The following is a 27638-nucleotide window of genomic DNA, read 5'->3' as shown; positions in this document are numbered from 1 at the left end:
AAACTTTAAAAGAGTGGCTGGGAAGCTAGATATCTTCCCTGCTGTGCTGTGTATGGTTGCTGCCTCCTTGCTAAGGGAGAAGATGTTGCACCATGGAGGCAAGTTGGGGCTATGATGGAAGAGAGGTTAAGAAACTGTTTAAGCTGCTTTTGAATAGAAATACTATTTTTTGATTAAATGGTTAGTTGAAAGACTGAGGCAAACTCTCCATATTTTCTTACTTTAATCCCCAGCCTTGCTAGAGCTTTTACTTTCTAACTTTGCAGGCCTTGTCTATGCCTGTTTAAAAAGGCACAGAGAAGTCTATCTGTCTATGAAGTGGGAGCATAATATTTACTGATCCTACAAGATTGCTTTGAGAAATATATATATATATTTATTTTTAACTGCAAGGCTTTTGAGATATGGTTCTTGACTCTTATAACTGTTTGGTGCCAAGTAGGTTTGCTGTTAGAGACAGGCTATCATGTTGAATGGATGTTATTATTTTAACTTATTCAAAGTATCAATGGTCTACAACAAGCTCGTGTTCTTTGTAGCCATCTCATATTTCAATGTGTGGTTCTGTGAGAGTAATAATATTTGTCACTTTCCTGAAGCTGATATTCCTGACGGTTTACACACCTTAGATGCAGTGTGGGGGAATAAAGCCAAAATATATCTGCCCGAGATGAATCTGATGTTGATGTAGCCTATGATGTCCTACTACTGAATCAGCTTTTGTGAGAGCCTTGTAGTTATGAAAGGGAACCCATTATGAAGCTAGGAAGCATGGGGATGATCTTAAATATATTTAAAACAATGTGTAAATAATATCTACTAAGTGGAAATTACTGCCAATAAAAGAGATGTGGCAGCTGAAATAAAAAATGCTGTTCAAATACTTACACAAACTTAATAGCCTAGAAACAGTCACACCAACCCAGCAGCCTCCAGAAGGATCTGCTTGTTTGGAAGAGGGGGAGCAAGGAGTGTCTCCTACCCTGTGACTGCTAAATTTTTGGTAAAAAGTTTTGGTAAAAAGGTCTGAGAAGGGCTGAAGGGATGCAGTCTGTGTTTTCAAGTTTGGGGGTGATGATTTTGGGGGGCAACGGTCAGGTTTTGGTGTGTAGCAGGAAATGTCTGAAATCCTCCTTGCCCCCCCAGCTTTGCTGTCCTGGGGTGGGATGCTATTCCTTCCGTGTGGCAGACTCTGGAGGAAGGTGGTTGGTAGGTGCCTGGTGAGGGCAGGTAGGACGTGGTTGCCGTGAGTCTCCTCATGAGAGGCAGAGACTGAGTTGTGGGCCTGGTGCACAGGCATTTGAGGAAAACACATTCATAGTTGCACTGTTAGCAAACAAAAATACTCTCTGGGCTTTCAGATGTCTTTGAGATAAACTTCTGAAGGTCCCCAGACTGCTTTTTTTTTTTTTCTTCCCTCCTGCAGACACTTATTTTTCTTGGGCTGTTGCTAATCAGTAACTACATTTCCCTGACTTCAGGGTCATTACACTGCTTCCTCTGCTGTGAGGATTTAAAAGGGCTTTCCTATCATTGATAAATATCAAAGCAGGTGAGACTGCTGCTTGTGGGTGAGTGTTTGCAACAGGAGAGCCTTAAACACTGATACCATGCCTGACAGTGTAACAATTTGAGCTATTTTAGAAAAAAAATATCCAGGAAAGATCTCTAGTGCTTTCCAGTGGGGAGCAGGCCTATTAAAATTAATATGATCCTGCCATGTTGCAGTAATGTGTAAGCCATTTGCATGTTTAAGCAGTGAAAATCTACTTGTTTTAATTTCAGTGAAGTATTTCCTGCTGTTCTGCTACCCCACAAGCTGCGTGCCTCCCTTTGCAGTTTAGGGACTGCGGGCACCAAAAAACAGGGGAGCTCGTTCCTTGTGGCCAAGGAAAATGGTTGCTGTAGAAATCAGGGTTGTGACCTATGGTGTTGCAGGTGTAAGTTCACCTCTTTGCTCCCTCACTGACTGACTTTGTAGCATTAGGTTCAAAGCATCTCATCCCCCTGCTGAAATACAGGCATATAATGAGGACACGGTGCTATTGCGAGGCTGCTAAAAGTTGCCTTTTGATAGTACAGCCGTGGTATGTTCTAAGGTGTACATGCAGGTGAATATAATCTAATTTCTATATATTAATATTCAGAAAGTATTGCACAATCTCATCCTATTAATCTGAAAGAAAAAGTAATGAGAATGTCACACTTTATGTTAAGGACTTCTAGGTGCTGCAGTTGCAACTAAATTAACTAAATTCTGCTTATGGTGGATCTCTTTCAGTGAGTATCAGGAGGTCACCTGCTGAGCTTCATGCTGCCTTGCCTGGGCTGCTTCTGGTATGGGTGGGAGTTGGTTCCCTAAAAGCTTCACTGCATTGCAGGGTGCAGTAAAGACATACCTTCAGTGCATGCTTTCCGAAGCACTGCTCTTTCAAAGACAGTGGATATTCTTTACTGACTATTCTTGCTTCATGCTGGTGGTTTACATCAAAAGTGATTTCTCACTTCTTCATTTTTCAGCTGCAGAATGGATTGGTATTGAAATTGACTGAGAAATAAACTTAAAGAATGCACAGCTCATGGTGGTGAGTACAATGTAGTTGTTTGGCTGCCTGTTGTTGCAGATTATATGCAGAAGACTTTTCTGTAGTACAAAACTCTGTAGAATGAGATTTCAAGTTTGGAGTATTTAATTATGTACAAACTGTTGTTCAGGTTACATGCATGTAATCTATACATCTCATGTCCAGTTCTGTACCAGACTTGTATAGTGTCTTTGGCATTTCATGCTTATAAGCACTGTGAAAAAGGCTATGAGGGCTGTACAGATTCAGAAGAAAATTGTATATTCTTTATGCATTTGTTCCAATAGCATAGCCAATGCTCAGCATCTCTAAGGACTAGGCCTGTCTTTCTGAAATAATAGCTGAGTTGAAAACTTTCTAGGCTGAAAAAGTGATTAACTATTTGACCTCGTTACTTGTTGGAGAAGACTGTCAAATCCTAAAAAGAAAATAACCCATATCATACCTGTTACAAGCAGAAGAACTCCGTAGTGTGTATAACCTGGCTGCTGAGCTATTGGCTCTGCTTCTCTCAAGGAAAGCTCCAAAGCCACATGGTGTCTCAGGGTACTGGATTTTGTACTTGGACCTCTGTATTAAAACTCATGCAGAGTGATAGCTCCCTATTGGATATACATCTGAAGAGCCGCAAGAGTGCAAGTCATTCCAGCAAGGGTCTGGTATAAATTACATTCAGTAAATTGGCTCCAGATAAGTCTATTTTGGACTGTGGAACATGAAGAACTTGTGTGGTGTACAAAATCCTCCTACTTCTTGCACAAACCATGTCTCCTTACGGGGAGCTGCCTTCACAGTCATAGAAATACAGATCTAGAGGCTGGCAGATTTTGGATGGCAAAATCCCACGGGATCAGACCTTGCACAGACTGCTATTAGCCTACTGGGCATATTATTTAGCAACTGAGAAATACAATGGGATCTAAAAGCTGTATCAGATGCTTCATTTAGCTATGGCAACATGTCTTTGCCAGGGTGCATCTTGATTCTGATATATGCAGTCTGAGATTACAGAAGAGGTAGTCGTGGTGTAGTTGTTTAAACCTCAAAATATGTTTTAAATCGTTGATTTTCATGCATCTGAAATAAAGATCAGTTATTCAAAACATACTTATATTTGGGGGGAAAAAAGTGTGACTAAATACTTATCAATAATTTAGAACATTTGGAGGCTTTTAATGTTGCAAAATATGTATATGTGTAATGGTGGTAAAAACTCAGTGTGATTTAATAATTCTTTATATGTTTAACACACAAACATGCTATTGAGCTGAGAAATCAGATTTAATTAAGAGTTTGGCAATGAAGGAATGAGTTCACAAAGCCAGCTTGTAAATTTACACCTGCTTTGTGAAAGGCTTGCATTATGCAACTATGAGAAGAAACTGGTGTTTATGTTAAGAATCCTTAATTATTGATCCAGTACAGATGCAAGCCAGTGCTTCATAATCTGGTTCTCTTCTGTTATATCAAGCAAGAAACGTTTGGCAAAGTTCTCTAACTGCCAAGATGTGCAAAGAAAACTTTAAAATGGATGGAGGTAGCTGAAGGAGAATTTCTCTAAACTGGTAGAGTTTTGATCGGTGATGCTATACCTGCCAATGTTCTGCTCATTTTCTGAAAGATGAGGGGAATGTTTTTAGGGGTATGTCAGGGTGTAAAAGGTGAAAAAGAAATATTGCTCAGCTCAATTGTCCTTTAGAATAAGGACTAGATCACCTCATAGGAGCAGAACTTAGGGCAGGGCTTCTAGTTCTACCTTCTCAGAAGCTGGGCTCAGTGCCTCTGGCTCCTGCTCTGCTCTTGAAAGCAACACCCACTCCTGACAGGGAGTTTTAATTCCATCTGCATCCTAGCTCCTGATGAATATGAAAGGTGAGGTGTAAAGCGAGGTTTACTATGAAAAAGGCAAGCTGGATGCTTGTTTGGAATAAGGACAGCAGAGCTCACAGCAGAAGAGCATTTAGACTTTACACATTTGGTGTCACTTGTAGCCTCACTCGTAATGTAATTAAGTTGCCTGTATGTAAAACTTTCTTTTCCTGCAGTAAAATGGCTGTCATTCAAACTGCACTTCAGATCCTGAAGTTCCTGTCCTACAGGATTGTCCTACAATCTTGGCAAAAGTATATATAGATGGCTGCACTTGTTCTGCAGTTTGTCATCTATAGGCCTGATTTTGACTGTATGCCTGTTGTGTACTGTCATAATGGCATAGGCTTCCTTGGAAATAATTGCTGATTATAGTAATTTGAAGGCTTGTCTACATGAGGTACATTTAAGAACTGAATTGGGGTGTGAATGTAAATCACATTAGCTCTTCAAGCCTCTGTGGATCCTCTTGCTCTGAGTGCCTTCATGGAGTTTGGGCTAATCCACTTCCAAAGTTAATTAGTATCCTAATTTGTTCTGTACTAAGTTTTTAACGGCCAGCAGGTGAAATTGATATTGCTCCCAATACCTGTGAGCTCCCAAATCACCTGTCTCCTTTCTGTTTCATTCCTATGGCCCTGTTATGTAGCAGTGTGATTAGAAACTCAGTGTTTCTGAAATACTCTCAGCCCCAGAGCTCCCCAGTTGGAAGCTGAATGTGTCACGTTGTGGTTTTTCTCTCCCTCGGTGGTGATGAGGGAACTTCCATACGTGTGAAGCTCCCAGGTCCCTACGGTGCAGAAGTTTAGGTGAGCACCTATCTTCCATACTATCAAATGCTATTTTGCGTGCTTTTATGCAGAGGGTAATGCAACACAGAATGCTGTACATGGGTTCTTCCAGCTCTGAATTAGTCTCTTTTATCTGTCTCTGACCACAACAGATGTTGGCAGCCTTTCTATTCCATATCCTTAAGTCAGACTAAGAATATCAGTTCCGCTTAGAGAAGCTGTAGGGAAAAAGTTTAACCCTTTCAGGCGGCTTTCCCTAATTTTTCTTTAAAGCTCTTGACTTTTTCTTTTAAAGGAAAAGAGTCAGCAAATGTCAAAAGTGACAAATATGTATTTTTGGGGGGGAGGTGGTCCTCAGTTTAAATTTCATAGATGCGCTCATCGGTCTCTTTACATTTTTCAGTCAGCTTCCCTCTCGCTGGGGACACAGACAGAGGTTAAAAAGATCACTGCAAATGTTTCTAATATAAAGTTAGCAAAGGAATTTGCATGGAATGGCAGCAGTGCTCTAGAAGGCTTGAGTGTAATGTTCAGCATTTAGTCGGGACCCTATTGCACCACAGACGGCACTAGCAATCCCTGGAAAATTAGCCCCTCCTGCGCTTCCCAAACAATCAGCTCATTATACTGCACTGGTAATAGTATGAAACCTTATTTGGAAGGTTTGGAAAGAAGCAGGCTGCTTTTCCTATAAAATTATAAAAAAAAAAATTATTATGAAAAATTTATGAAAAAAATTATGAAAAATTATCAAAAAGTTTCATATACCTAGATTCTCCTCAGAATAACCCCGGGCTGTTTGCTTTCGTCTTAAAACTCAAAAGCAAGCAAGAAAAACAAAGCCATGGATATCTACTTCAAAACAATTACAAATGCAGGTATTTTGTTGCCATGCTTTATTTAAAGCTCACCAGAGGTCATAAAAAGAATATACTATATATATATTCGAATTAATAATTTGAGAAGTGCCTATTATATCTCCACACAACCCTTGTAGTCTGCTCGCTGCTGCTGGTTGAGATTACCAGCTATCAGAAAGATCCTGGCAGTGCCAGAAACCAATCCAGCTTTCTTCTTATCATTCTGCTGCTGTGCTCAAGCCTCAAATACAGCCCTGCACTGCCTGACATCTAGCAAGCTACATGTCTTCAAGCGAGAGGGCTGTAAGGATCTAATTTTACTGACTGACAAGGGCTGCAGAAGCATACACAGCTTGCTCATATCCTTTGTGGAGCTGGAAGCGGAGCCACCTTTTTTCTTTCTTTCTTTTTTTTTTCCACCACAGAGAGACGCCATCACATATGTTCAGAGGCCGATGAACTGCAAAGATCTGGGAGCCACATGTGACCAGTAGAACGAGCATCGGCCTCGCGCGGAGTTTCAGTGGGAGATGACTTTTGGGAAAGTTCCCACAGAAATGCCATTGTAGCAGTTCTGTCCTTTCTGGGCCTGATTTCATTTATTCTGAGGCTTCCTCACGCGTTCCTGGCACTGCCACGAGACCTTCCAGCGGGTATAAAGCACACTTGCGATCGCATCGGGGCCCTTTGGCGTTGCCAGAAGGGTGTGAAAGGGCTGCTCGTGTCAAGAGGAATCTGGCCCACGCTGTTTATCCGTACAGTAGCTTCTGCTGAGTCAGAGTCTGCCTTGCAGCCAGGGAAAAGGAAGGGCTTGTTTTCATTAGGGGACATCAACGCTATCTGGTGGCTGCAGATCACCGGAGCTCAGAGCATGCTGAGGGAGGCTCTCAGAAGACTTTCTGGAACCCCAAAGCAGGAATACTTCGGTGTGATGAATGACACAGTTGGAAGGATGAGATTTTTCAGTAATACAGCAGCCTCTCCTTAGGGCTTAATCTCCCAAAAGCGGAGAGCAGGAGCTGATCCTTCTCCCATGAGAACAGAAGGAAAAGACCTCAGGAGGCTGCGACAACCATGCAAGTAGGCAAGCCTTTAGCCAGCTTGCTCATGGAAGTGTGGGCAGCACCTTTCTGAGGGCAGGTGTGTGGTGTTGGTCCTGTGGGATGAGTTAGCCCGTGAATTGCTCGTCTCCTCACAGAGGGGACCAACAAGAGTAGGCTGAGGAAAATGTAGGGAAGAGTATTTTCCTCAAGTTATGTTTTTCTTCCATGTATTAGGTTAAGTTATAGGGCTGTATATAGGGCTATAGGCTTTTTGGGTAGATGGGTTGGGGGTGAAGGGAGGGGAAGGTAGTGAGGGTAGGTGGCAAGTGGAGGCCTGCTCTCAGAAAGTCGTGGTCTTGGTGACTTTGGACAAAATTGCTGATCTAACTATTGCTTTCTCAGCTGTTATCCAAGCATTTTTATATGAGACTAGTAATTTGGTGAAAGCCAAGTATTTCAGAGGCAGTCACCACCCCTGCTGAACCCTGCAAGCCTGTTTGTAGGGCACAGCGGGGTTGTTCTGGCTTCTGCCTCTCTGCTCCAAGCGGTTCCCCATTGGTATGGGACAATGCAGTGCCCCCCAGCAACATCTCCCTGGGTCCCTGTCTCCTGTAGCACCAGGTGCCATTAACCCAGCTTGTTCTTGTGAGAGGTATGTGGTAAGGATTCATTGTCCCTCAGACAGAGAAGAGGTTTGAGACCAGGTGAGTGCTCTGTCCACTTCCAAGTGGGTCAGAAGCTGCTGCTGGCCTTCTGCAGTTTGGTGGGTTTGTCCCTTCATTTGCTTTCCCTTTGAGCACTCACAAATTTTCATACAAAAAAAAAGTTAAGTGCCCAGCCAAATGTGTGTGTGTTTTTTTTTTTTTTTCCCACTACTGTGAGAAATTAAATTAAATCTTTTGAATGGATGCAGTCAGAATCCTATCCTCTCCTTCCCTTTTTGTTGCCAACCTGAAAAATCACTCCTTGCTGTAGTCCAACTTCAGGCATAATGTCAGTATAAGGGACAGATCATGAAGCTTCTTGCTGTGGTGAGTGAGGGTTTTAGAGTTCATACCCAAGAGATTTTCCTTACTGGGAACTGATCTATCATGCTCAGCGTGTGACTTAAACAGTAGCGTATCCTGCAATTACCATAGGATAATGCTAACTCATTTTTTTTAGAGTTTGCCAGGCCTGTTGGTTGATGTTGTCTACTAATTGATAGTCAGAGGGTTTCTTAGTCACTTGTGGTAATGTGGTCTTCCTCTTTGCTGGATTATCAGTCTTTTAAGTGGGATCCAGCAACTTTCCTTAAAAGAGAGGAATACTAGATTCAGCCAAGAAACACTTTGAAATGATATTTAACCTAAGGCTTCCAGTGTACAGAACATGAAGGGACAATATTCTTTCTCTCCTTCAAACTCATATGCACATGATTAATTGCATTATTTATCCCCAGCAAAATACTGTATAAAGGTCTATCTCTATTCATCTCCTCTGCAGTTCAGCAGTGAGGTATTTTTAGATTCTGTGTACTGTATCTGCTTAGTGTTAGCTTCTCTATTTCATTCATCTGTAGTTTTGCATATATATTATCCTAATAATTATACCAGAATTCTAATGATTCTCCCTTTTATCGTTGATAAACATCTAGCAGTTCATTGAAGAGTATTAAAAAAGAATAAAATTGAAGATGGACCAAATTGCATAACAGAGCAACAGTCATGATTTCCTGTAGTCTAACCAGAGCATTTGTGGAATGGTTTTCCTGAACAGGTTCAAGTGCATCCTAAGTTGCTCTTACGTTCCTGAGAATGTGGAAGCCCTATTGTCCCTGGGTTTTTCATATATACCATACTGAAGCATGGTATAGATGTGCTAGAGACAGCTCTAAGTTGGATTAACTCCAATAAGTGCTGGAGACATAGCCTAGGATATTTAATACTGGTCTAGAAATAACACACAAAGAATAAGAAACATGTGAAGGAATAAATCAGATACTCAGAAGGTTTTCTTGTGTCTGTTTCTTGAGCAGTGCTCTCCTCCCAGTTGCCCAGTTCATTGTAAGACTGGAGTTGACCTAACTCCTTCAAGTTTACTTTTATTTTTTGACTAGGGACATTCTATTTTGGAAAGCAGGCTATTGTGAAAGGTAAACAGGCTGCCACGTGTGCTCTGCTCCACCGGCTGAGAATGAATGTGCCTGTGGATATTCAGGGGTGTGTGACTGATGGAAGACTGACCTGCTATCCAACAGGTAGAGGTTACAAGACTTGACATGTGCTCCTCCAAATCAGGTTAAGTTTCTTGAGTACTTGGTGCAGTGTTTGAGGAATACAAGGCTCAAGCTGCTGGATACTTGGTGATCTTCTTGCCAGTTCATTTTGGAACTGAAGTATTCTGTTAACACTGCTGTGTGTTCAATGACTCTGGTCACATCCCAATCACAAAGCATATTGCTTCCACTCAGGCTGTGGATTAAGTACACAATCTTGGATTTTTTTCTAGGTTTGTTCTGTTTTCTGGGCCTTTTGGAAGAAGTTTGTTTGAAATAGTCCCAAGCTTAAACTCTGTTATTAACCCTGTAAGGTAATTACCTAATTTCATGAATGGGCCATGAAGATCCTCAAGAAAAACATCTATATTTGTTGGGCTGGAGCAGATTTTTGTTTTTCACGTTTGTTCATCATGATCATCAATGATATAGGATTTGGAAATGGTGTTTCAGTTTGGGCTACTAGTTTCATTCTCTTCTGTATAATGTTGTTTTCTTGCCTGCGGATTTTTGTTTTGGGATTTGGCTAGTATGACATATATTTTGCATTGGCCAGTGACTTCTGTCATAGACAAACATGACTTTATCTAATGTTTGTTTCTCAAGGTGTGTTTAAGAACAGGCTCTAGCAGCAGCCCTGCTACAGACAGGCCATCTATGAGCTATTGGACTCATTTGGCCACCTGACTCTGTAGACTGAAGTTTCGCTCTACCCCAGTTATCTTTCCCTTCACTTCACATCTCAAAAGTCACCTCAGTCATGTTGAAAACATAGGGTTGGAAGAGATTAGCAACTCCCCTCTCCTATTTTTTTTTTTTTTTTTGCCATCTGATGTTTTAGCTACAGATGGTGGCTGACTGTAATGATGAACAGCCTGTTCCCTTCTGCTGCAGGAAGTCCGCATAAGGAACAAGAGCACGGATGCACCAGAAGCCTGCTGGGCTCCCCACCGACGTGGTGCAGAGTGCAGGGGCTGCCTGCCTCCCCACCTCTGAGGGGCTGGAAGTGGTGGCACTGCTGAGCTCCAGGAACTGGGAATGACACAGGAGGCTGCTAGGAAACTGCTGATGCCTCTCAGGTACTTGCAATACACCTGACTGTTCTCACCTAAGCCTTGCTGTTGCCTGAGGTTGGCTATTTTAATCTATGGTTAAAGCTTCTCTGTGTGGTTTTTTTTTTTTTTTGAGTGGAGATATCTAACCCTTGTGGCCATATCTCTGCTCAAATGTGCTACTTCTAATGAGCAAGTGCTAGTAAAAATGGCATAGGTCTTCAGAGCAACAAAACTGTTCAGCTCTGAGAAGCAATCCTTGCAGATTTCAACTCCCCGTACTCGTGTCCTGCCTGAAGAGTGAGTAAAGAAATAAGATCTGAATTATTAAGGTCAGTTGCAGCAAATTCACCAGCTTTTGCCAGACATGAGCCATTCAGTCCCCCTTTAAGACAGAAAAACTCTGAACTATCCAAATAGATCAAAAATTTAATCCAGCCATATATTTTTTTTGAAAGGATCCCGAGCAGAACATGAAGTTGTTGCCTTGATCAGATAGGCTGAGTTATTCTCTAGTTCTACTTTTGGCAATCTGGAAACATGCCTGTCTAGTTCCAGGAATACTGATCCTCAGAAGTGATAGTACTTTAATGCATAGATCACTGCAGAAAAAGCATACGAAGATTATGCTCATCCCAGCATGAGGGAGTTGCTAGATAATAATATTCAGTGATAACAGGAAATTTGTAGGCTAGGGGTTTGTTTTAGTAGTCCATTTCAGTGTTTGGCATGGTAAATTTCATGTGATAAACTACATTTTTTCTTTTTTTTTCCCCACCTTATTAATAAATTCACCAGAATTTACATGAAAAATCTTCAGAGAATAACTTAGGCTACAGTTTAGCTGGCCACCTATTTCCTTCTTTCTTCCCTGCTTGCTTCTTCAAAAATTATAAACGCCTGATGTGCAGAAAATGTTTAGGAATAAACTAAAACTAGATCTGAAGTATCTCAAGCATGTAGATCTAAATAGGATATTTCTCCTATTAGTGACAGATATTCCAAGTTTCTCAAAGGATTACACAAGAAGTCCTTAGGGCTAGGCAGGAGTACGATGATGGATGTGAAAGTATTGTCATTTTTAGGCATTTTTCAAAAAAAAAAGTGGTTATTTTTCTCCCCATTTGGGAGCTACACAGCAGGATTAACGGTAACTAATGCAGGGTAGGTTTAGACACACACAATAATAGTCGCAGAAAGCAATTTAAAGTCTCTCAAACATCTGATATTGTGAATAAATAGGAATACATAAACACATGACCCGATTCGTTGGCATGAGTATGGGATACTCTTTACCATAAAGTAGCATACCACTCAAAATAATGTCAGGAAAGAAAAATTTTCCTGTGCACGTTCTCAAGCATCCCATATGTACTGCATTTCAGTATGCTGCTGTGTTTTGTGCTGCTTGCATGTGCTGTCTCTGGCAAAGTTTACCAACATTTTACAAGTGTCTGGCTGCACACGCATTACTGGTGGTGATCCGTGCGTTATATTCATTTTACTCGAGGTCATGGGGAAAGCACTGTTTCTGTCTTGGGAAAAAGTTGTAAACCTCGTAGTAGAGTTGCTTTATAAAGCAGCTGCAAACACTTTTTCTCCAGCTGCCTTTCTTCTGCTTTTTGACACTTTCTGGGAAAGATTAGTAATTTTTGAAAATGAGAAGATCATAATCCTATAATATACCTAAGTTTTGACTACTTAAGTTTGACTTTAAGTTTGATTTTAATCAAGTAATTGAGAGTCTTTCCTTCCCCAACAAAAACATGAAAATAGGGGAGAAATGATTGAAACAAGCGTCCTAGGCAGGCAGAAATTTGCCAATAATTAAGATAGTTGAGAACAGTAGGTTTAGTTTAGAAAATGCAGTGATTAAAACAAGTGAGGAATGGGCTAATTATAGTTGCAGGACACCTATTCTACATGAGTTGCAAAAATGAGGATAATGGTCAATACTCAGAGGACAGAAGGGGAGTGGAGACCGAGGATGCTCCGCTGTGAATCAGGCGAATAATAATACTTCAGCATGTCTAATCGTCTAATGCTGCAGTGTGTATAAATTAGGGCAAGCTGTATATTATACAAATTAAAAGCAACCCAAAAATTAAAATTAAAAGCAACCCGAGCCTGTCTGCTGCAGAAGAGTTGGCTTTGGTGTTGTCTGCATTGCTCACCACGTGGCTCTAGTGATATGAAAGTGGAGGCATCACTCGCTCCGTTTTGGAAGATGCGGTTGCATCAGCACCATGTCACCGTGAAAGACTTCTATAATTTTGTCTTTGAATGATCTCCAGCAGTCTCTCTGCTTTGCCTTCAGAGATCGGAGTTGGCAAGTGCTCAACGATGCTTTAAATCATGTCTTTGGATGCGAACTGAAGGTCTTCCCCGTGACCTCCAACTCTGAGCGCTGCACGCGGGATGCTCTAAGGGGAACAGGAGCGGTGTCACAGTGGGAAGGCTTTGCATCAGCTGGCTTCAGACATTGAAAGCCCGGTGAATTAGGGGCATAATCTCCCTATAGTGAATGCAGAGACAGGCTATTCGGAGATCTTCCGAGTACCTAGACTGTAAGCCTACATCCTCTGGAAAAACTTTTGAGTTATGGGCATTGCCACATCTGTGACACCCATCCTAAAGATATTAAGGCAAAACTCGTTTGTGAAACTGCTGAAAGAGAGGGCCTTGCACTTTGAGGAGAAGAGAGAAATAATGGAACTAAAAAGCATAAATCGTGAATAGCAACGAAAAGGTTTGGGATTTTCTAGTTTCCCTATGTCACAGCATGCTTCCTCTCGAGTTATTTAACAAAAATGGAAGGTGGCCAGCTCTGCTCCTCAGTTGCCTCTGTGGAAATTTATCTCTACTAAGCATCATTGTCTGCCTCTTCCTCCCCGCATCCCTTGAATCTATCTTTGAATCTTAATTCAGTTCCAGGGCTTTGGTAATGTTTAACTATCTTGTTAAGGATCTTAATTTAATCCATATATTGCCTTCAAGTGGTAGTAAAAGCTGGCTAATAAAGAAGTTAAACTGTGAACTAATTTTTCTGCAGCAGGAAGGGCTTGAGGCTGGTGTCCGATCACGTTTTCCTGTATTGGGTCATTGTGAGTCCAGCTCTTGTCTTGGGAGCCATCTGCTCCAAGCTTTTCTCATCACGGGGTGATGTCAGATGCTCAGGTAGGATGCTAATAAGTCTTCTGTGTCTCAGGGGCTGAAATCACTTCGTCTCCAGCCTTAGCCAACACTATTTTGTTTCTTTCTGTAGTAAGTACAAAAATTAATGCAACTGAACAGGATGTTTAATGTGAAAGTAGCTGCTGTCCACGTGTCACTGCAAAACCATTCCACCTTGAAAAGATGGGAACATGGGCCCTGTAGGGAGATTTGCAAAATCCTTGTGCTTGGACAAGGTTAAAGCCTTGCCTCTGCTTCCCCTGAAACAGAGCTGAGCTTATCCATAGTTTTGATCTTTAGAGCATCAGGCTCTTTTTGGTTGTGTTTGAGACCAGGGGCAGGAATGGGGAAATGCTGAGAGGGCCTGGACCTGGGGGTCTTTCTGGTTCAGGCTGTGAAGGCTTACCAGACAGGGGTTATTAAGCAATCAAAGCGGAGTGTTTGGCAGAAGTAACCAGGCTTCAGAGCTGCTTGAAGTTATCCTGATCTGAGTTGAAGGTCACAGGTCAGATGCTCTGTCAGGTTTCCCTGCAACAAGTTTTCAAAGGCAAGAGCCAGCACTTTGCAAACTCCCAGTGTGAACATCTCTCACATCATGCTGGCAAATGTCTGCGTATGCAGATATATGCATACGTATCTCATTATCAAACTCCGAGGGTCAGAGTTGAAAAAAAAAAAAGCCACAAAACCGAATCCTTAAACAGCCTGATATAAAGCCATAGATCTCTGCACACCCAAACTTTTGGATTTTGTCTGTAATGCACATCTCTTCTATAGCCACAAGTTCAGTACACTTGTGTCTCTTAGTAGTTATACTAGAAAAATACCCAGAGACAGATCTGTGTAATTAAAATCCTGATTACTGAAGGGATCAGCATGTGATGAGGCAAGAAATGGTGGCTAATATCTGATGATATCTCGCAAAAGAAGAGCCCTGAAGCTTGAATTTGTTTAATGCTCATTTGGTTTCCCATACATGAATGATACTGATCATCTTTTGACAAGCGCTGCTGACGATAATGGGTGCGAGTGGGAGCGTTCCTTGTTTTGGTTTGCATTGCTGAGCATGACATTTAAAAGAAGAGAGAGGCATCTGTGTCTAACCTTTCCAGGAGTGCTTCCAGAGTCAAGCTGCTCAAGCTCCAGCTGCTTGCTTTTGTGGGACTAGGTGTTTACAGAAGCTGACCCTGTGACCCACCACTGACCAGCACACGTCTCCTCCAGTACTGCTGAAGGACACCACTGCAGCCAGCACTGGTTTGGGTACGTGCTTATTTAAAAAAAAAAAAAAGGTTACATGATGTGTCTCCTTTCTGGAACAAGGGACTGGACTTGATGACCTAAAAATCCCTCTGAGAACTAGATATGCTCGTATATTATCATCTTTTCTCATGAATTGGTAACTTAGCAAGGAAAAAGACCAAAATTACTTTTTTCCCTCTGGAATGACAGTGTTTCTGAAAAATCACATCCATTGAGAGCTCTAGTTAGGCACTGACAAAGAATCCTTGCCTTTAATTAAATTGTAAGTATTTCTTGGTAGTGATTACAGTTATCATTTTAATTATTTTCAGGAAGTACAATACCACTGGCTCACACTGGAGCTTTTCAAAACGCGTCTCTTTACCTAGAAGGACAAATAGCACGCTCTGATCAGTGAACTCATGTGATTTGCAGATACTGTAGTTAACAGAGATTAGTGTTTCTATGATTTTAAAGATTTAGCTGTCATCTTTCATTTGCGTTTAAACCTCACTTTTCTTTTTTTTTTTTCTCCTGAGGGCATTACAGAAGGAGTTTCTTGTTAAATTTATCTTGGAGTTATCCAAACTAAGAAAAAAAAAGGAAATTAAAGAATATCCACAGTTTCCATGAATAGTGTGGAAAGCATGGATATTATTTGAGCTTTATGGGGGTGGACAGAAGGGCAAGAAAAGAATGAAGATGACAAACAGTTCTGCCATGTAGGTCAAGAGGGCATCCCACCTTGCACAGGATATTGTGCAGACTGAAGGTAGTGTCCCAGGGCTTGTGGGGTGGGTATGACTTGCTAGAGTTCCCTGTCCAGCAGTCCCCTGGTCCTGCTTATCTGCTCCCTGGTACTCCAGCCTTAATGATGCAAATCCTCTCCCATCCCAGCGCACGAGCAAGGGAACCCAGTCCTGCTGTGTGAGGGGCACACGTGGTGCTGGTTGATGGAGCGTGTGCATCCCTGTGGGTTGCCTGACGGGAGTTGCATGATGTTCCTTCCTGTCTCTGGCTAGGGAATGATTTAGGAGGGATCCACAGAATATCTTTAATTGAGAGTAGTACACGTCTGGGCAGGTGATGAGCTCCCTGAAGGGCTAGTTCAGCCAGGAGCTAGGGGTTACTTGTATTGGCCAGGGCTCACTGGATTAGGCACAGTAACTGGACAGCTTCTGCTCCAAACCACTACCAAACAAAAAGGAAAACAATATTTTACTACCCATTTGGTAGTTGAAATGATACGAGCTCTCTGAAACTGGTTGCAGGTAACAGATGCAAAAGATGCTGTGAAATGAAGTAGATTGAACAAAATTTCCCAGATAGGGAAGGGGGAGTCTCTCCAGCTAAGAGATTTAGTTCTTGTGTAAGTATCCGATTTCAGTCTGTTAGCCTCTGCAGTGTCCTCCTCTGAAGTACTGATTCAGAGGGTATGATGCAGCCTCTGACAGCTGGCCCCAGACTGTGTGCCGCAAGTACACACAGAAGTCTTTCAAATAACAGATTTCACCTTTAACACGAGGGACTCGGTACTAATTCCTCTGATTTCCTTGGTGTCTGAAATTACCAAGTAATTTTTAAGTGGTCTGCCGGGTGACAATTGCTGCAATCACTCACTCCTTGCTTGAAGCTCAGCGTATCTGTTTTTTCTCCTTGTGTTTTCTCACTTCCCAACCACCTTTTAAAGTCTTTCTCAGAAGTTGCTTAATTGCCCACGTGTCATAATTCCCTGCACCCATTATCATCCCAGCCTGCAGCATTCCCATACATAACCTTACCTGTAAAAGGAAGGAGCAGAAATCAAATACCACATCCCACTTTTTGAAAGTTTCTGCTTATTAGGCAATTTCAAAACTACATCTATTATATTTTCATATCAACTCCCCTTGCTCTCAAAATTTGTGCTTTACCCTTCAAATGTTTGTATAAACCTTTAATTCTCTTAACCCTCCTCCAGCTCTGATCATCTTATTTTTCCTTTTCTCCTTTTGATTATTTTTTTATAGCCTTTTATAATTTCTTTCTTGCAAATCTTAACTGGCTCTGCCTTCTCATTTAGTTGCTTCCTCCTCCTCCATTTCCAACAGAGGTAATTCTTTGTCCTTAGAGCTTTGAGTGGTCCCGCGTGAACACTCATCAGTTGCTGGTGCTGTTTTGCTGACAGAGGTGTTGCAGCGTGCAGAACGGGAGCGTCAGCAATGCTTGGACCTTGATTATGAGGAGACCCTCCCCTTGCTGCTTCAACCTCCCTTCCAAACACTGGAGGGGAGGGGAAACGCCTGGTGGAGCTGATGTATTAATACACATACAATAGCACCGATTGCCTGCAGGAGTAAAAATAAAACCTGAACACCTAACTTAAGAACAAAATTAATTTTAAAATGTAGGTCATATGTTAATACAGCTCCAGAAGTAACCTGTAGAGCACCACCAAGCACATCGGGGGAGTGTATTGTGCTTCTTTTTTTGCTGTCTTTGCCACTGTCTGTGCATATACAACTAACTGAGCCACCAGGCTCGATGGTCATGTTGATGAGATGATTCCTTCATCTGAAGTTTGGTAATGAAATGGTTTGTGTGCTCTTGGGATGGGGGAGTGTCAAGAGCAGGCTTTGGGGCAGGTGCATTGGTCTGGCAGCAGCATTTGTGTTGTACTCTGAGTGCTCCTGTTCCAAAGCATCGGGATCAACCACTGTGAAGGCCAGGCCAGTGATTTTTGGATCTTCATTCTGCCTGGGGAGGGTGGCTTTTCTGCTGCGGTTGAAGTTGTATCTTTGCTGCACAGCCCAAGGTACTTAATGGGGGCTGTGACAGATTTAGAGCTGCACAGTAACAGCTTATGAATACCATATGCTGACTTGGGTTATTGGGCTGTTTACTGCATAATGATATTGTTTAATTTAATACAGAGGGATGGAGAGAAATAAGCAAGAAAGAAAGATGCAAGATAAGCTACTTCTCAAAGTCTCTGTAATAAGGGGCAATGCCAAAACAGGGAAGAGGGGAGAGCTCATCAAGAAGAAATAAGCAGTGGCATTTGAAATAAATAAATAAATCACGTCTTAAGACATTGGGTGTTTGAGCCCTTAGAGCACCTATCTGGTAAAAGGCTGAATGCGTGTGAAGAAAGTGAGTTTGATTATATTTGGAGAGAGCAAGGACAGAGCCATGCAGCAAGCATATAGCTTCCCACCTGCAGAGGTAGGTGAAGTGTGTACATGTGTCTTAAAAAGAGAATTCAGTGATGCCAGTTAGTATCAGTATCTTAGGAGTTTATTTTCGTATCAGCTGTTTCACAACACTTAAGGATCTGTATTTTCCTCTGAGGTAGACCACTTTAAATATTGTCCTTCAGTTCTTGTATCAAAAAGCTAAAGGAATTGGCTGGTGAGCTGCTTGGGTACCCGATATGTCACACCTAGCTAAGGGAGCACAGCCGAGCTGCCATGGGTGGAAGCACCAGAATCAAGAAAAGCTGCCTTAAGAAGGTAAAAGCAGGTCCCTTGGAGAAAGAGCAGAAAACAGATGAAGGTACGGCTTCCCAGAGCTGCAACAGGTTGCCATTTGAGGAGGGACACCAAATTTCATGATTCTAGTGCCGAGGACTGATAGCAATTTCGTTGGGCTGCTTCTAGCAGCTTGGCATGTGGCTCCTGGCATGAAGCAAGTGAGGGTGGCATAAGAACAGCAGCATTTTGCTACCGCAAAAAGCAGTTCCTGTGGCCACTAGCATTTGGTGAGAGCTGGCCGGATAAGGTGGTAGCATGAGGTGTTGAGAAATGACCTACGCACCTTGTACTCAGATGGTCATCCTACTAAGCGAGCAGCTGCCCATTTAAAGATCTACTTAATTACGGAGGCGCCAGCTTGTCCCACGTTCATAACAGTCGTGCCAGCGCTTTTGCAGTGAACCTTCATTATCTCAGTTTTATATCTGTCCATAAAATGTTGCTCTAGGCAGGTATGTGGTATATAAGATAGGAGGGAGGAAAAACCTCAGCGCCCATTGCAAGTTAAACTACAGGTGGGCACGGTGCTTGGGAGGAGAATACCTCGTAGGCTCGGGGTGAAGGTATGCCTGCTGTGGGGGAGAACTGGGACCCTCCTGCTGCTGAGGGGTGAGCTGAGAGCCTCTCACCTTGCTGGTCACTGCCTGGTGGGGTCGTGTGATGCTCCTGTTAGCCCCGGGAAGCACAAAATGAGCTTTGGCACTGCGTTTGTTGGCCTGGAAGCCCTTGGTTGAACTGGTGGTTGCCACATCTGCCACGCTACAACCCTCCGAGCAACCACCTCATGGCTCTGCTGATCCATAGCCTCAACTCTTGCATGAGAAGGCACGACACATTTTCCATCCCCCTTAGCCTCTTTTGTCTTTCTCCTTGGCTTTTATCTTGGGGGTTTTTCCTTCAAAGTAGGAGCAGCAATGATTTTTTTTGTTTGTTTTATGGTGTTTCCCATCACAGGAACCCACAAACAAAAAAATTTAGCAAACCAATGTTACTGATTCCCACACAACTACGCGTTTTTCTGTAGCTCTGTGCTCCTTTTCTTAGAGGCCTAGATTTCAGTGCTACCTCTCAGGATAGACAAGTTATGAAGGACAAGTTATTTTGTGTTTATCTTTTCTAATCTGTTTGCCTCTCCTGCCTCTAGCTCAGTTGTCCAGCTGTCCAGGCACTTCTGTAGTTAAACCATCACAGCTCTGCCGGGCTCGAAACTGTTCAAGGGCCTACTCCTTTACAGCACTCTGGTGACATAGGGAAGTGCTATTTACCCCCATTTAGCTGAGAGAATGTAGCCCAAATGAGATTTAATGACTTCTCCAGAGGAGAGCAGCACAGACAACAAATGACCGAGTCCAATGTCATAAGTAAAAGGTATCTTTCCCCCTTTTCTGGGGATCTCTGTTTTTAAAGAAAAAAAATCAGGCAAGGTATTTTTAAAAAGCTCTAAACAAGGTGTTTAGTGAGACCATCTCATACCTTAGCTTATAATCCCCCCAGTTGTATTTTCAGACTTGGAGTCTAAATGTGCACTGTCAGTTTTGCTCATCCATTTTTTTATGTCTGCAGGTGTTCACTTCTGCTATGTTCGTGCAAATCAGGTATTTAAATGTCAACCCCCTGATATGATCATGTCTTTGGTTTATCTTCCCCGTGTCGAGGTAACTGCAGGGGCCTCTGATTATTAAGTAAAGGGAATTAACAAGACAAATGTAAACATTTGTTCAAAAGGCTTGTACTTGGAAAACTTAATTAGAGGGCATGAAGCCATTAAAGAGTAACAGCCTGTCGGCCTGGGGCTGGCAGGGAATGCTGGCCTTCACAGCTACAAGCCTGGCCAGTTTCTATACTCTCTGCAGTTTTTTGTTTTTACAGAAACAGCTGGAATAGTCTGCTTTCTTTTCCCCTTCACAGTTAGGGTTCAGGCACGTCCTTTCCCCACGCTCCATTGGAATACTTTGTACAATGTCTATTTTTGACAGCGTCTTAAATATATCCATGACTGATGCCTAGTCTGGTTGGTGTTGGGCTTTATAGAAATGCTCATTTAGTGTGAAAAAGGAAAAAAAAAAAATCCTGATTTTCTTTGCTGAAGCACATGTAAATATAAACAAAGCTTAATCTGCAGAAGATAAAGAAGTTGCTAACCGAGTAGGAAGAGCACCAAACCTCAGTGCCTGGCGATTTCTCTATCCTAAAACACGTTCTGCTTCCCGCTTGCTGGCAAGTATCTTGTAGGCCTTTATGTGGCTTGCAAAGAGCATGTCACCCAAGGGAGAAGGAAAAAAAAAATTGCATTTTTCGAGGTCTGAAAAATAATAAAAGAAAAAAAAACTAATGGAATAAAGAGAAGTGGTGTGTTTGCTGCTGGTGTCATACCAAACCTAGTGTTAGTTATGTCACTAAAAGGGCAGAAGTGTGTCAAATGAAGAGTAGGTGTTGGGTACATGGGCTGGTCTCCTGACTTGTGGAGTTTGTCAGTGGGGGGGATCTGAAGTCAAATTTCACACCTCACATAGGTTTTGGGAGGCTGCTTCTTTAGGATAGCTGGAGGAGGTGCAGGAGGTGAGCTAGGAATGTAGGGGAAGGAAGGAAGCTGAGGGTGAGAGACTGCTGGGTACTGGTGTAGGAGAATTGTCCCTGGAGCCAAAGGAACTCATCTTTGAGTCCTTAGGGTATTCTTCAAAGAGGTTCAGCATGAATGTCCTGACAGTTGTCCCGTTGCCAAAGCAAAGAAGAATTCAAGGCATTGAAAATGGGTGGCCTTCCCTTGTGCATTGTCAGTAATCCATGGGGATTTTGGAAGCCCGCCTTGTTCTTTGAGAGCTGAGTGTTAATGGGTGTGATCAGCTGGTGAGCTCTTGGTCTTCTTATCAACTCCTTACACCTTGTGTCTTCCTGTGCTGCCCTGTTCCAAGAATTACATGCGACGTATCCAAGGGCTCTGCTATTGCTCTGGTGATTTCATTTAAGTAAAACAGAGCTCCTGAGGATCACAAGTTGCTCCTCTTGAAGGTTCCTTTGGGGTTAAGATTGGGCACTTCGTTGGGGCTTGACCAATGGTCCAAGAAATGTAGTGTCTGTTATACAGGTGCAAGTCCAAGCACAGGTGCTGTGTAAGGAGGACTGTGGGGTTAGTGCCATGTTACTATCGCTGAGGGAATGCAGTCCCACAGTGACTCCTTCTAAAATAGATACCTATTAGCATTAATCCTCTTTCTGTATTCTCCAAAGAGCTCTTTGACGAGGGTGTGTGCGGGACAGGAAGCGCTTGACAGGATCCAGCTCCTGCTCGAATTTCTCTGTTATGAATGAAGGGAACAGAGACCCTTCATCTCCAACCCAAGCTCTGCCACGGATGGTCTCTCTGCTGGGTTATGTGGTGTGGGACAGCCTCCAGTGTCTGTCAAAAAGGCCACCCAGGAGCTACGTAGGTTCGGTGAGGGGTAGGTGCTGAAATTTATGGTCAAAGCACGGACCTGCAGCCAAGAGCCTCTGAAACAGAGCACTGAGATGTGTGCTGCGTGGGATTGCACGGGCTTTGTGATCCCCAGAGAGGCCATCCATCTTCCCTTTCCTGCGTGCGACGGATGGATGGCCACGAGATAGCTCCTGCTGCTGCTAAAAGAAGGGCAATCCTTTCGGTCAGCTGGGTGCCTTATAGTCCTGTTGGGCATATCCAGAGCTGGAGGAAAAGGGGACGGGGGGCTGGCCGGGAAAGGGCATCCTTGCTGCAGAGGCTCCACACCTTTGACTTGAAGGCCGTATGGGTCAATGGTTAGAGGACTCAGGACGGGGTTATCCAGCTGAGGTTGTGTAAATGGGACTGACAGTGACATCGGGCTTAGGAAAAGGCCCTAATCAGAATTGTAACTTACAGGTTATTTAATGTATATTGCTTATAATCAGTACATTTAATGGATGTGAAAAGGAGCAATCTGGCCAAGTGGATTGGCTGTGGTGAGAAGAAAGTTTCTGTGAGGGATATGTATAACTTGGCGTACTGTGGGCCTGAGAATTTGAAGAAGTTGGAGCTGTATTTCACTAACTTGGAGTAGTTCAGCTGATGTCAATGAAGTTACAGATCACGAACAAAGTCAGGATTTGTCTCACTATGGCCTTCTTTGAATCCACACTTCCTTGATCCGTGGTTGTAGCTGATTTACAGTTAGTCAGTGACTCTATAATTCCAGACTTTTCTGCCAAAACCCATCAGCCTTCCCCATGAAGATCTAAGCTTTTCTTCGGGAAGGAAATAATTTAGTTAATTTGCTGAATAAGTATGTGGTAGAGTTTTGTGGGTAAGCCTAAGGGAGAAGATTGAAATCACAAAACACATTTGAACATCAGCTGGCTGTATGAAATTCAACACAATGAAAGTCAAGACAATGACAACAGCAATTTAAGAGTTTATTTAAAAATCTGTAGCATTTTGCTGCAGAGCTGTGTAGCGACCTAAGCTTTGAAATGCTTGTTGAGTAAGATGGGATGCTATCGTTTGCGTTATATGAAGATTTGGAGCTAATCAGATAGTGACTGGAAGAGCATTATTTCGTAGAAAGTCTGAGGACACTCGTCCCTTGTTTGCTATCTAACAATCGGTCTCGCTATCTCTGCATGTAAACTTGTAATCCTACAAATGTCCTCAAGGAAATCTGCAGCCAACGTTTGCATTAAAGGATCAGTCTGAAATGAATGCTGGCAATGGCTGCGATAAATCCCGGCTCTCCAAGAAGTTGATTACTGTGTGATCAACTCCTGAGCGCCCTCCTGGCCTCGTATCTATCTCATGACACTGAAAGATGTGCCCATAGCTGGATTGTTTCAGACATAAAAATCTGTCTGCAGAAGTTCTTCAGACCAAGTAGTTGACTTGAGCAACCAGCGGGTTTCACCATTCCTTGCAGGAAATCCCAATCTGAGAAGCGAGGCAGGCAGAGGCAAGAGGATTCAGTATCTTCCAGGGCATGAGTGTTATAGGACCATCCTGTTCTCCACAATGGGGCACTTCTTCAAAGAAAAAAAGAAAAAAAAGTTTGTGCCTGTCCTGACTTGGACAGGTGGCTCTGTACCAAACTGGAGGTGGTCTTGAAGTTATCCTGGTAGCTTAAGATTTGGGTTAGCAACTCCTTAGGCCTGTTAAATGATGAATTGAGGTCAGAACCGAGACATTTATCAAAATCACTAGTGATGATAGTGCCTCTATTTCTGTGGAGTCTGCTTAAAGAACTATGAGGAAAGGGGGAAAAAAACCAAACCCATAAAACAAAAAAGCACTCAGCAGCTGCCCCTCATGGTAGTTTGGGATATGGAGAGTTCAACACAAAGAAATCACAAACAGACAAAAAAAAAATAAATCTGAAAGACCTGTTTCTGTAGTGTTTCATTTAGGTATCTCAAAACTACTTTTCCTGTATGGGGTATTGCAATCTCCACGTTCAAAGCAAGGCAAGCTCTTAAATCAGATTAGGTTATTGATAACGCGGCCACCTCTCTGTCGCCTTCCTGGAAACTCAAGGCTTGTGGCATCACACTTCATAATGAAGAAAGGCTGAAACCTATTTTAAGCAAAGGAAGACTTTTTACAGAATCCCATAACTCCAGAAAAGGCAATAAGAAACTTTAAGGACTTGAGGGAAAGTGAGACTGCAGTGTTCTGTATTAAATCCTGCCCCATCTCTGACCACAGGGTAGGTTAAGTTTCATCTCCTCATGGTGGGGAAGCTGGGAGGAGGTGCAGGGACGTTATTCACCCCAGGATCCCAGAGTGGGGACAAATGCCAATATTTTTCGCGCTGACCCCACTCCATCAGCCACTGAACTGAAGGGCTCTGCTGTTAATGATGCTAACAGTTAACTGCTATGAATTTCTCCGGGGTTTCACCTTGGTTCTTACGGTGCTTATTGTGGCTTAAGCTATCAGGATTCGGAGTGCATGCGAGTGGCGTTTTGTAACTGAAAGGTGTTTTCCATTTCCATTTTGTTCATAGCCCTTGAATTAAGTCACCATGGAAAAATGCCAAATAATACACCCTTTTTTTTGGCAAATAAATGCTAAAAACTTGATGCCTCAAGCATATTACATGCTTTGCAGGAAATTCCCAGACTCTTACAACAAAGACAGCCAGGCAACATATCAGCTCTTCAGAGCAGATCAAAATTGCAGTTTCTTGCAGGAGCTGTGGAGCAGAAGGAGCTGTGGTGCTCGTCCCTGGGAGCACCATTTGCGTGCATCTCTTACTTGGTATGTCCTGGTACCCGAGACTCGTCCTGTGTCCGCTGTCATTAGGAGGGCATCGTTATACAAACCAGATACCCACAGCAACTTCAAAGTGCTAAGAAAAATAACATTCACGTCTATATTTCCCCGTTATCTCATACTGGGAGAGCCTGTACAACACGCTACTGGTGTACTATGGCTTATTTCCTGTAGTAGGAGTGCTTTTTTATGTGGGAATACCTGAATGTGTTTGGGGTGAGTAGGTGACTTCACCTCACAGCCTGGAGTTTAGGAGTTGTAGAGGGGAGCCGGGCTCCCTGCTATGCAAAGACCCAACTGTTTGATTTGTATCTGTGCAGGGAGTGCTGATAAACCTAACCACGTGTTAATGAAGCGTTTTACGTGGGGTAAGACTGGATAAAGCAGAGCTGCAATAGACAAAGGGCTGAGCCTGGAAGCCACATTATTAAAAGCTGCTTGCTCCCAAACAGAAGGATGCAAATTACCTGTTCCCTATTCCCGTTCTGTTGCATCAGCTTTCGGTGTCTAGCATGCCAGTAAAAAGTCACAGGAAAACAGACTTCGGTACTGAAGTGGTACAGCACACAATGAGGACAGAACAGTTTGCACATGTGCAACCCCCCAAGGCAAAATGAGGGGGATTTGGCCACGCGTGTCTCCGTTCTCTTCCCCTTGTTTCCTGCGTGCTGCAATTTGAAGGGTAGGATTCTCCTCTGGGCAGGGCAGGAGGCCTTTGTGGTGTACTAGGACCAACCTCCCTTACATAAGTGTCCAACCGAACTAAGCTCTGCATCTGAAAAGCTCTGATTTGGGGGGAAAAAAAATAAATCCAGAGCCAAATCTGGACTTTGCAATCCACGTCCCTAGGACAGCTTGGAACAATGGCTGTTTGCTGCTGGTACGTGTACATGACTCACGCTTTGGGTGTTGCCAACTCTCTTACTCTACGACTGGAGAGAGGGGAAAAAGCAACACAAACACAAAACAAACAAACAACTAGGAGCAAGACTCCAAACCTCATCCTTACGTTTCATTCACAGATAGCAAAAATTGGATGTGAAGCTGACAGAGCAGGATCAGGAGGCTTTGGTTCGCACCGCTGCTGCAGGCAACCACCGCATCCTGACGTGGACCAAGGAGACATCCCTGAATGCCGCCTTTGTTTCGTGCCAGGGAGTTTCTTTGGATGAAGCCGATCAAAGGGAAGCGTTATTCCACGCACTGCAGCACGAGTCTGCCTGAAAACTAACTTCTGTAATTTCTTTTATGGCTCTTATGCCCTCTGGAGTTCCTACAGCGAGCTTCCCTTGCCTTTTGGTTAAGAGAGGTGCCTGGGTGACCCAGAAAGGTTTTTCCCAGACATGTTTTGCTCAGGACGGAATGAGCTTTTATTCCTCCTCTTTACCTGTACCTTTTCATGTGATTGGGCACTGGGATATCACATGGTGAAGTGAGCGGTTAAGTAATTTCCCTTGTCCTTAAGATCTCAACACTTTTATTGTGTACTTGAATCACACATCCCTTGCTTCAGGCTGCTTCTCCTTGCCACAGCTTTTTGAAGACACTGGCAAAATTCGGACTCTTGGCACTTCTTGCTATGTAATGTATAATTTTATCAGGTAAGTGTGGACCTCCTGCAGCCCCTAATACTGTGAAGGAAGGCAACTGCCAAAAGGATGCTGAGGTCAGTGTGTGAGCACTTAATTTTGATAGCAAAGCCCCCAGTGGTAAACATTTGTGAGAGTACCACATGTCTTAGATGCAAAGCTTGCCAAATTATCTTAAACAGAACCAGGATTTAAAGTTTTGGTTTCAAAAAGAAGCTAGGAATTGAGTTACTGATACAAACCTGTGCAATCAGGAACCTGAATTTGTAGCTTGAAGACTCATGCAATGGAGTGAAAACGCTCAGGAAGGCTCTGGAAAAATTTCCCTTCTCCCTCAGCTTCTCTTCTCACTTATTTGATTGTCTGTGGAGTACTGTGTTTGTCACCCACCTCAGACTGCCTGGGAGTCTGAGAGGACTTCTAGGATTTCAAGTCTGGAAAGCATTTTATGGCTCCAAAGTCAGGCTCTGCTGTTACTTAATATTTGTGTGGAGCCACAGGTGATTTACGTGGCCTCTGGCCCAAAGACATCGCAATCTAAATTGAACTCTACAAGACAAGATGCCGAGAAAGATAACAGCAAAGCAAGGAAATGAAGGAGGAATCCTCTGGACAGGTTTATGGGCTGTTTGGGAAGTACCATTATGCAGCATGTCAAAAATATTTTGCATTTTTAAAAGTAGGGCAGTGATTAGCCTGTTATTATGTGGAACAGCGTTGTGGATTATGGAGCTATAGGAAATAGTCTTAAGGAAGGGGTTGCATGAAGCCTGTGGGAGCAGATTCACCATAATCAGACTGTTGCAGAAATAAATAGCCTGTCTGACTAGAAGGCCTGGGATTTTTTTGCTGCACTGAAAGGGAACAGCGTACTGCTCGGGAGCATTTCAGTGTAAGATGAACATGTGAAACATCCAACGCACTTGGGTTTTCTCTTGCAGTTTCTTCTGAATTCAGCCATAAGCTAAATAAAAGAAGGATCCTGCCTCTTCTTGCTCCATAAACATCAAAATAAGTCTTTCTATATGCTAAAAAAAAAAAAGAGGAAAAAAAAAAGTGATCTTTTTATGGTTTACTATTATTTGTTTCCTCTTCTGCTTTGGGTTTCTGAAACTCTTCGAACTTTTGGAATACTTAATTTTCTTTTCCTGGATCCTTTGCTTCTTTTTATCGTATTCCCCACACCAACTGAGACTTTCTGTAGCTATTGCAGGCTTTTGTTTTCCCAAGCTCTTGGACCGATGTCCTGAGGAACTCCAAGCCCTCCAAGTGGCATTTCTTGAGCAAAGTTTTCTCAAGTGTGTATCACGATTTGTAATCCCGCATGCTTGCATAGTATCAGTCTTTATCCAGGGAAATAAATTGGATATAATTAAATATAAAGGTGACCTTTTAAATCCAAAAAAGATGA

At 42.9% G+C, this 27638-nt stretch overlaps 1 long non-coding RNA gene across 8 annotated transcripts; it reads left to right on the top strand.

Annotated features, from left to right (window-relative positions):
• Positions 1-27615, top strand: LOC106017190 (uncharacterized). Of its 8 annotated transcripts, none has more exons than XR_011808815.1 (7): positions 1-98; positions 2521-2585; positions 6531-7245; positions 10300-10484; positions 13510-13634; positions 14744-14894; positions 25661-27615. It is a non-coding gene; the product is annotated as an uncharacterized lncRNA (long non-coding RNA). The 8 variants fall into 8 exon arrangements; XR_011808813.1 differs by lacking the exon at positions 25661-27615 and adding an exon at positions 24556-24626; XR_011808816.1 differs by lacking the exon at positions 25661-27615 and adding an exon at positions 15206-15501.
• The last annotated feature ends 23 nt before the right edge of the window (positions 27616-27638 follow it).

Source organism: Anas platyrhynchos, chromosome 4 (assembly GCF_047663525.1).
Source record: "Anas platyrhynchos isolate ZD024472 breed Pekin duck chromosome 4, IASCAAS_PekinDuck_T2T, whole genome shotgun sequence".
Lineage (NCBI taxonomy): Eukaryota > Metazoa > Chordata > Aves > Anseriformes > Anatidae > Anas > Anas platyrhynchos.
Note: the sequence above shows the minus strand (reverse complement) of the source record. Positions and strands in the feature narration are given on the sequence as shown.